Below are 10,429 nucleotides of genomic sequence, written 5' to 3'. Positions count from 1 at the left end.
ATGCAGAATACATCATGAGAAACGCTGGGCTGGAATAAACACAAGCTGGAATCAAGATTGCTGGGAGAAATATCAATAACCTCAGATATGCAGATGACACCAACCTTATGGCAGAAAGTGAAAAGGAACTCAAAAGCCTCTTGATGAAAGTGAAAGTGCAGAGTGAAACAGTTGGCTTAAAGCTCAACATTCAGAAAATGAAGATTATGGCATCTGGTCCCACCACTTCATGGGAAATAGATGGGGAAACAGTGGAAACAGTGTCACACTTTATTTTTCTGGGCTCCAAAATCACTGCAGATGGTGACTGCAGCCATGAAATTAAAAGACGCTTACTCCTTGGAAGGAAAGTTATGACCAACCTAGATAGCATATTCAAAAGCAGAGACATTACTTTGCCAACAAAGGTTCGTCTAGTCAAGGCTATGGTTTTTCCTGTGGTCATGTATGGATGTGAGAGTTGGACTGTGAAGAAAGCTGAGTGCCGAAGAATTGATGCCTTTGAACTGTGGTGTTGGAGAAGACTCTTGAGAGTCCCTTCGACTGCAAGGAGATCCAACCAGTCCATTCTGAAGGAGATCAGCCCTGGGATTTCTTTGGAAGGAATGATACTAAAGCTGAAACTCCAGTACTTTGGCCACCTCATGCGAAGAGTTGACTCGTTGGAAAAGACTCTGATGCTGGGAGGGATTGGGGGCAGGAGGAGAAGGGGGCGACAGAGGATGAGATGGCTGGATGGCATCACTGACTCGTTGGACGTGAGTCTGAGTGAACTCCGGGAGTTGGTGATGGACAGGGAGGCCTGGCGTGCTGCGATTCATGGGGTCACAAAGAGTCAGACACGATTGAGCGACTGATCTGATCTGATCTGAATAGAAGCAGGGGATGTTAAGAAGAGGTGGCAAGAATACACAGAAAAACTATACAAAAAAAGATCATCAGGACCCAGATGATCATAATGGTGTGATCACTCACCTAAGCCAGACATCCTGGAATGCGAAGTCAACTGGTCCTTAGGAAGCATCACTATGAACAAAGCTATTGGAGGTGGTAGAATTCCAGTTGAGCTATTTCAAATCCTGAAAGATGATGCTGTGAAAGTGCTGCACTCAATATGCCAGCAAGTTTGGAAAACTGTGCGACCCCGTAGATGGCAGCCCACCAGGCTCCCCCGTCCCTGGGATTCTCCAGGCAAGAACATTGGAGTGGGTTGCCATTTCCTTCTCCAATGCATGAAAGTGAAAGGTGAAAGTGAAGTCGCTCAGCTGTGTCCGACTCTTAGAGACAAATAACACTGGTGTGTGCTCACAGTGTCTCAGCCACACTGGCCTGCCCCCACTCATGGCACGTGTGCCCTCCCTGCCCACACTGCTCAGGCTCTAGGTTGCTCTGCCAGGAACCATCTGAGGCTGGCCCTGGGCTGCATGCACCTCCCAGGTCTAAGCCGCTCAGGTTCAGGCACTCAGGTAGTCCTCAGAGTTACAGACTTGGTTGAGCCTGCATTTTGTGCCCTTCCCAGGTCCGAGCAGCTCAGGTGATGAGGTGTTTGGCGAGCGCAGTCACTGTGACTTATTGCCTCTCCTGTCCCTGCCACTCAGTTTTCTGTGTGTACAACTGGCGCCCCTTCTCAGGCGGATGTTGACTGTCCAGAACCCCAAGAAGTCTTAGTTAGCAAAGAAGCCTGCTTGCAGTTTGGTAGATAATGCCTCTCTGGGGCTGCGATTGCCCACTTCCGGCTCTGGCTGCCTGTCACCGGAGGGGGATGGTCTGCAGCCTGCTATCTCTGTTCAGTCCTTTGTTCTGTGAGCGGGCCTGATGGTGTCTTAGGTTAGGACTTTTCCCATAGCTCTAGTCAGTCCTTTGTTCTGTGAGTGGGCCTGGCGGTGTCTTCAGTTCAGTTTAGTTCAGATGCTCAGTCATGTCCGACTCCTTAGGTTAGGGATTGTCACGTGGTAGCTATCCCACAGTCTGGCTTGCTAGCCCAAGTTAGTTCCCTCAGATGCCCTCTGGGCATTCAGGCCTGGTCCTTACTCTAAGCAATGCAGCCCTCGCCTCCCTGCCCAGCCCCCACTTGCTAGTGGCCGGTGCAGTTGTCGCCGATGCTTCTCCACTGGGGGAGTTACTGTTGGGCCCATAATCTGTGGGTTTTAATTATTTATTTTTCCTCCCAGTTATGTTGCCCTCTGTGGTTCCAAGGCTCGCCACAGACTCGGCAGTGAGAGTGTTTCCTGGCGTTTGGAAACCTCTCTTTTTAAGACTCTCTTCCTGGGATGGAGCTCCATCCCTACCTTTTTTGTCTCTCTTTTTGTCTATTATATTTTTTCTTACCTCCTTTTGAAGACAATGGGCTGCTTTTCTGGGTGCCTGATGTCCTCTGCTGGCACTCAGAAGTTGTTTTGTGAAATTTACTCAGTGTTTAAATGTTCTCTTGATGAATTTGTTGCGGAGAAAGTGGTCTCCCCGTCCTATTCCTCTGCCATCTTAGGACCGCCTCTTCATAAGTATGCTTTGAGACTGCCTAGAATTTTTGGAAAGAGAGATAATCGTGTTTTTTATTTTTACATTATAGTTTTGGTTAACATAGTGAAAAATAATGAGAATAAATATATATTAAACTAATGTCAACATGTGTTGATGGATTTTTTTTAAATTTTGCTTTTTAAATTTTTTTTTTTTTTTTTTGAAATTTGAGAGATTTATTTTAAAAGAAAACTTCCAGGAATGTGCCCTGCGCTTCATCTTGGGAGCAGCTTCTGGCCCAAGTGCCCATATCAGCAATGTCTGCAATCTTCTGATCCCTGATGTCTAGAAATCATGATCCCAAAGCACTGACTGATCCCAAATCAGGAAGGAACAGTTAAATGACATCTAGGACACCATGCTCAGACAAGAAAGTCTATTATTATTACTTTTATAATGGTTTTCAACCAGTATTGAAACAGAAAAAAAGGGGGGTTCTGGCCTAACCAGAAAACATCTATTGCCTGAGCATTCCAAGTCACTGAGGTTGTGTTATAAAGAGACTGCAATTTCTAGACAATCAAGTCTAGCATTACGTAACTTGCCAAGAAGAACTTAACCAATCAAAGGAAAGGATCTGCCCTCCTAACTTAAAATATTAAGATACTAAATGTGGGTGATTTTTTCACTCTAAGAAACAAACAAAAAGTCTGTACTATATGGTCTTCATTGCTGCACGTGCTCTTTCTCTAGTTGTGGTGAGCATGGACTGAATATTTGGTTGTATGTATCTTTTCAAACTAGAATTTTGGTTTTGGTTTTCCAGTTATGTACTGAGCTGTGTAATCGCTGGATCATATGGTAGTTTTATTTTTAGTTATGTGAGAAACCTCCATACTTTTCCCATAATGGCTACATTAATTTAAATTACCAACAGTGTAAGAGGGTTTCCTCTGATCCACATCCTTACCAGAATTTATTATTTGTGATCTTTTTACTGCTAGCCATTTTGACAGGTGTGAGATCACTGAGGTTTTAACTCTCATTTCCCTTATTATTAGAGATGCTGAGCATTTTTCATGTGCCTGTTGGCTATCTGCATTTCCTCTTTGGTAAAATGTCTATTCAGTTCTTCTCTCCATTTATTCATTGGACTGTTTTGTGATGTATGACCTGTTTATATACGTTGGATAACAATCCCTTATCAGTCAAATCATTTGAAAATATTTTCTCCCATTCAATAGATTGTCTTTTTGTTTTGTCGATGGCTACCTTTGCTGTGCAAAAGCTATTAAGTTTAATTAGATAACGTTTATTATTTTTGCTTTTATTTCCTTTACTTTAGGAGCAGATCCAAAAAACATTACTGTGATTTATAGGCAAGTGTGTTCTACCTAAGCTTTCCATTAAGGGATTTTATACTATCTAGTCTTATAAACCATTTTGAGTTTATTTTTGTATATAGTGTTCGGTTCACCTCAGTTCAGTCACTCAGTCATGTCAGAGTCTTTGCAACCCCATGAACTGCAGCACACCAGGCCTCCCTGTCCATCACCAACTCCCAGATTTCACTCAAACTCATGTCCATCAAGTCGGTGATGCCATCCAGCCATCTCATCCTTTGTCATCCCCTTCTCCTCCTGCCCCCAATCCCTCCCAGCATCAGAGTCTTTTCCAATTAGTCCACTCTTTGCATGAGGTAGCCAAAGTATTGGAGTTTCAGCTTTAGGATCAGTCCTTCCAATGAACACCCAGGACTGATCTGGATGTTTAGAATGGACTGGTCGGATCTCCTTGCACTCAAAGGGACTCTCAAGAGTCTTCTCCAACAACACAGTTCAAAAGCATCAATTCTTCGGTGCTCAGCTTTCTTCACAGTCCAACTCTCACATCCATACATGACCACTGGAAAAACCATAGCCTTGACTATATGGACCTTTGTTGGCAAAATAATGTCTCTTCTTTTTAATATGCTATCTAGGTTGGTCATAACTTTTCTTGCAAGGAGTAAGCATCTTTAAATTTCATGGTTGCAATCACCATCACCAGTGATTTTGGAGATCAAAATAATAAAGTCTGACACTGTTTCCACTGTTCCCCCATCTATTTCCCATGAAGTGATGGAATCAGTTGCCTTGATCTTAGTTTGTTGAATGTTGTGCTTTAAGCCAACTTTGACTCTCCTCTTTCACTTTCATCAAGAGGCTCTTTAGTTCCTCTTCACTTTCTGCCATAAGGGTGGTGTCATCTGCATATCTGAGGTTATTGATATTTCTCCTGGCAATCTTGATTCCAGATTGTACTTCTTCCAGTCCAGTGTTTCTCATGATGTACCCTACATATAAGTTAAATAAGCAGGGTGACAATAAACAGCCTTGACATACTTCTTTTCCTATTTGGAACCAGTCTGTTGTTTCAAGTCCAGTTCTAACTCTTGTTCCCTGACCTTCATATAGGTTGCTCAAGAGGAAGGTCAGGTGGTGTGGTATTCCCATCTCTTTCAGAATTTTCCACAGTATATTGTGATCCACACAGTCAAAGGCTTTGGCATAGTCAATAAAGCAGAAATACATGTTTTTCTGGATCTGTCCTGCTTTTTCCATGATCCAGCGGATGTTGGCAGTTTGATCTCTGGTTGCTCTGCTTTTTCTAAAACCAGCTTGAACATCTGTAAGTTCACGGTTCACATATTGCTGAAGCTTGGCTTGGAGAATTTTGAGCGTTACTTTACTAGCGTGTGAGATGAGTGCAATTTTGCGGTAGTTTGAGCATTCTTTGGCATTGCCTTTCTTTGGGATTGGAATGAAAACTGACCTTTTCCAGTCCTGTGGCCACTGCTGAGTTTTCCAAATTTGCTGGCATATTGAATGCAGCACTTTCACAGCATCATCTTTCAGGATTTGAAATAGCTCAACTGGAATTTCATCACCTCCACTAGATTTGTTCGTAGTGATGTTTTCTAAGGCCCACTTGACTTCACATGCCAGGACGTCTAGCTCTAGGTCAGTGATCACACCATCGTGATTATCTGGGTCGTGAAGATCTTTTTTGTACAGTTCTTCTGTGTATTCTTGCCACCTTTATTTAATATCTTCTGCTTCTGTTAGGTCCATACCATTTCTGTCCTTTATCGAACTCATCTTTGCATGAAATATTCCCTTGGTATCTCTAATTTTCTTGAAGAGAGCTCTAGTCTTTCCCATTCTGTTGTTTTCCTCAATTTCTTTGCATTGATCACTGAGGAAGGCTTTCTTATCTCTCCTGGCTATTCTTTGGAACTCTGCATTTAGATGTTTATATTTTGCCTTTTCTCCTTGCTTTTCACTTCTCTTTTTCACAGCTATTTGTAAGGCCTCCCCAGACAGCCATTTTGCTTTTTTGCATTTCTTTTCCATGGGGTTGGTCTTGATCCCTGTCTCCTGTACAATGTCATGAACCTCCGTCCATAGTCCATCAGGCACTCTATCTATCAAATCTAGTCCCTTAAATCTATTTCTCACTTCCACTGTATAATCATAAGGGATATAATTTAGGTCATAGCTGAATGGTCTAGTGGTTTTCCCTACTTTCTTCAATTTAAGTCTGAATTTGGCAATAAGGAGTTCATGATCTGAGCCACAGTCAGCTCCCAGTTTGTTTTTGTTGACTGTATAGTGTTTCTCCATCTTTGGCTACAAAGAATATAATCAATCTGATTTCAGTGTTGACCATCTGGTGATGTCCATGTGTAGAGTCTTCTCTTATGTTGTTGGAAGAGGGTGTTTGCTATGACCAGTGCATTCTCTTGGAAAAACTCTATTAGCCCTTGCCCTGCCTCATTCCGTATTCCAAGGCCAAATCTGCCTGTTACCCCAGGTGTTTCTTGACTTCCTACTTTTGCATTCCAGTCTCCTGTAATGAAAAGGACATCTTTTTGGGGTGTTAGTTCTAAAGGTCTTGTAGGTCTTCATAGAACCGTTCAGCTCAGCTTCTTCAGCATTACTGGTTGGGACATAGGCTTGGATTACTGTGATATTAAATGGTTTGCCTTGGAAATTAACGGAGATCATTCTGTCGTTTTTGAGACTGCATCCATGTACTGCATTTCGGACTCTTTTGTTGACCATGATGGCTGCTCCATTTCTTCTAAGGCATTCCTGCCCACAGTAATAGATATAAGGGTCCTCTGAGTTAAATTCACCCATTCCAGACCGTTTTAGTTCCCTGATTCCTAGAATGTCAACGTTCACTCTCGCCATCTCCTGTTTGACCACTTCCAATTTGCCTTGATTCATGGACCTAACATTCTAGGTTCCTATGCAATATTGCTCTTTACAGCATTGGACCTTGCTTCTATCACCAGTCACATCCACAGCTGGGTATTCTTTTTGCTTTTTTCCATCCCTTCATTCTTTCTGGAGTTATTTCTCCACTGATCTCCAGTAGTATATTGGGCACCTACCAACCTGGGGAGTTCCTCTTTCAGTATCCTATCATTTTGCCTTTTCATACTGTTCATGGGGTTCTCAAGGCAAGAATACCGAAGTGGTTTGCCATTACCTTCTCCAGTGGACCACATTCTGTCAGACATCTCCACCATGACCTGCCCATCTTGGGTAGCCCCACATGGCATGGCTTAGTTTCATTGAGTTAGAGAAGGCTGTGGTCCATGTGATCAGAGTGACTAGTTTTCTGTGATTTTGTTTCCGTATGTCTGCCCTCTGATGCCCATTCACAACACCTACTGTCTTACTGGGGTTTCTCTTACCTTGGACGTGGGGTATCTCTTCATGGCTGCTCCAGCAAAGTGCAATTCCTGCTCCTTACCTTGGACAAGGGGTATCTCCTCACAGCAGCCCCTCCTGACCTTGAATGTGACCTGGAACATATATAGTGTTATAGAACATTTTAATTTCATTGTTTAACACATAACATACATGAAATTGTATGACAGAAAAAATGGTATGAAATATCTATTTCCTAATTAATTACAATTTAATGTAAGTATAAAATAATATAAATAATAAATAAATTATATAAATAATATTAAAATAACAAGACCAGGAGCTGACTGTGGCTCAGATCATGAACTCCTTATTGCCAAATTCAGATTGAAATGGAAGAAAAGCAGGGAAAACCACTAGACCATTCAGGTATGACCTAAATCAAATCCCTTATGATTGTACAGTGGAAGTGAGAAATAGATTTAAGGGACTATATCTGATAGATAGAGTTCCTGATGAACTATGGATGGAGGTTTGTGACATTGTACAAGACACAGGGATCAAGACCAACCCCATGGAAAAGAAATGCAAAAAAGCAAAATGGCTGTCTGGGGAGGCCTTACAAATAGCTGTCAAAAGAAGAGAAGGGAAAAGCAAAGGAGAAAAGGAAAAATATAAGCATCTGAATGCAGAGTTCCAAAGAATAGCCAGGAGAGATAAGAAAGCCTTCCTCAGTGATCAATGCAAAGAAATCGAGGAAAACAACAGAATGGGAAAGACTAGAGATCTCTTCAAGAAAGTCAGAGATACCAAGGGAACATTTCATGCAAAGATGGGCTCGATAATATGGACCTAAGAGAAACAGAATATATTATGTAGACGTGGCAAGACTACACAGAAGACCTGTACAAAAAAGATCTTCATGACCAAGATAATCATGATGGTGTGATCACTGACCTAGAGCCAGACATCCTGGCATGTGAAGTCAAGTGGACCTTAGAAAGCATCACTACAAACAAAGCTAGTGGAGGTGATGGAATTCCAGTTGAGCTCTTTCAAATCCTGAGAGATGATGCTGTGAAAGTGCTGCATTCAATATGCCAGCAAATTTGGAAAACTCAGCAGTGGCCACAGGACTGGAAAATGTCGGTTTTCATTCCAATCCCAAAGAAAGGCAATGCCAAAGAATGCTCAAACTACCGCACAATTGCACTCATCTCACACACTAGTAAAATGATGCTCAAAATTCTACAAGCCAGGCTTCAGCAGTATGTGAACTGTGAACTTCCAGATGTTCAAGCTGGTTTTAGACAAGGCAAAGGAAGCAGAGATCAAATTGCCAACATCCGCTGGATCATGGAAAAAGCGAGAGAGTTCCAGAAAAACATCTATTTCTGCTTTATTGACTATGCCAAAGCCTTTGACTGTGTGGATCACAATAAACTGTGGAAAATTCTGAAAGAGATGGGAATAACAGACCACCTGACCTGCCTCTTGGGAAACCTATATGCAGCTCAGGAAGCAACAGTTAGAACTGGACATGGAACAACAGACTGGTTCCAAATAGGAAAAGGAGTACATCAAGGCTGTATATTGTCACCCTGCTTATTTAATTTCTATGCAGAGTACATCATGAGAAATGCTGGGCTGGAAGAAGCACAAGCTGGAATCAAGATTGCCAGGAGAAATATCAATAACCTCAGATATGCAGATGACACCACCCTTATGGCAGAAAGTGAAGAGGAACTAAAGAGCCTCTTGATGAAAGTGAAAGAGGAGAGTCAAAGTTGGCTTAAAGCACAACATTCAACAAACTAAGATCATGGCAACTGATTCCATCACTTCATGGGAAATAGATGGGGGAACAGTGGAAACAGTGTCAGACTTTATTATTTTGATCTCCAAAATCACTGGTGATGGTGATTGCAACCATGAAATTTAAAGATGCTTACTCCTTGCAAGAAAAGTTATGACCAACCTAGATAGCATATTAAAAAGAAGAGACATTATTTTGCCAACAAAGGTCCATATAGTCAAGGCTATGGTTTTTCCAGTGGTCATGTATGGATGTGAGAGTTGGACTGTGAAGAGAGCTGGGTGCAGAAGAATTGATGCTTTTGAACTGTGGTTTTGGAGAAGACTCTTGTGAGTCCCTTGGACTGCAAGGAGATCCAACCAGTCTATCCTAAAGATAAGTCCTGTGTGTTCTTTGGAAGGAATGATGCTAAAGCTGCAACTCCAGGACTTGGCCACCTCATGCAAAGAGTTGACTCATTGGAAAAGGCTCTGATGTTGGGAGGGATCGGGGGAAGGAGAAGAAAGGGATGACAGAGGATAAGATGGCTGGATAGCATCACCGACTGGATGGAAGTGAGTTTGAGTAAACTCCGTGAGTTGGTGATGGACAGGGAGGCCTGGCATGCTGCAATTCTGGGGTTGCAAATAGTCAGACACAACTGAGAGATTGAACTGAACTGAACTGAATTAATATACCCAAAAGCATGTACAGAGAGAAAAATAGAGATAGGTAGAGAAAAAGAAAGTAAATGAAATATATATGATGATATGATTCACATTTATAAATGATTAATATCTTTGTTATAAATGATCTTTAAAAGAGAAAAAGTAAATTGTGGTAAAGCAAAACATTTTCTGTTGTAAGAATATATTCAAATCTTTAAATAATATACGTGTCTTTATCTGTTTAGTAATTTACAAATTTTTTACCGTATATAGAATAGGTAAGAAATTCTAAAATTGTACTGTACCCTTTTAGTATTTCCTCAGGAATTTATAGTTTCTTTATCTTGTCAGTTCTTTTAAAGTTCATAGGTTAATATCAGCCTAGTATCAACCTTGCTTTTAAGTTAACAAACTACTTTAATTGTAGTTATAACTTATCCTTGTAATTTAATATCTTTGTGGAGAACAGAAATTAAAAATGAGAACTACAAGAGGTCAATATCTGAAATTCTTGCTTCACCAGTGGAATAAAAATTAGTATATTTCAAAGGTTGTAAAAAGATCTAAGGAAAGCTAATTTTGCATAGTTTCCAGAATTAAAAAGATATAATTGGTCCTACTCTGGGAATTGGACCATTTGTAATTATTTAATGTAATTTGTGGTAAATCTATATAAGAGAAGTAGATAGTTATCCTATCCATATGAACCTTTTAAATTGTAATTGTGTTATCTTGTGTCTAATGTCTGGTATATTAGAAGATTTTATTATGTAAGCCAGAAGTTTCAAAGAGCTCCTTCTTAT

The sequence above is a fragment of the Bubalus bubalis genome, chromosome 6, assembly GCF_019923935.1.
Source record: "Bubalus bubalis isolate 160015118507 breed Murrah chromosome 6, NDDB_SH_1, whole genome shotgun sequence".
Lineage (NCBI taxonomy): Eukaryota > Metazoa > Chordata > Mammalia > Artiodactyla > Bovidae > Bubalus > Bubalus bubalis.
This window is presented reverse-complemented; position numbering follows the sequence as displayed.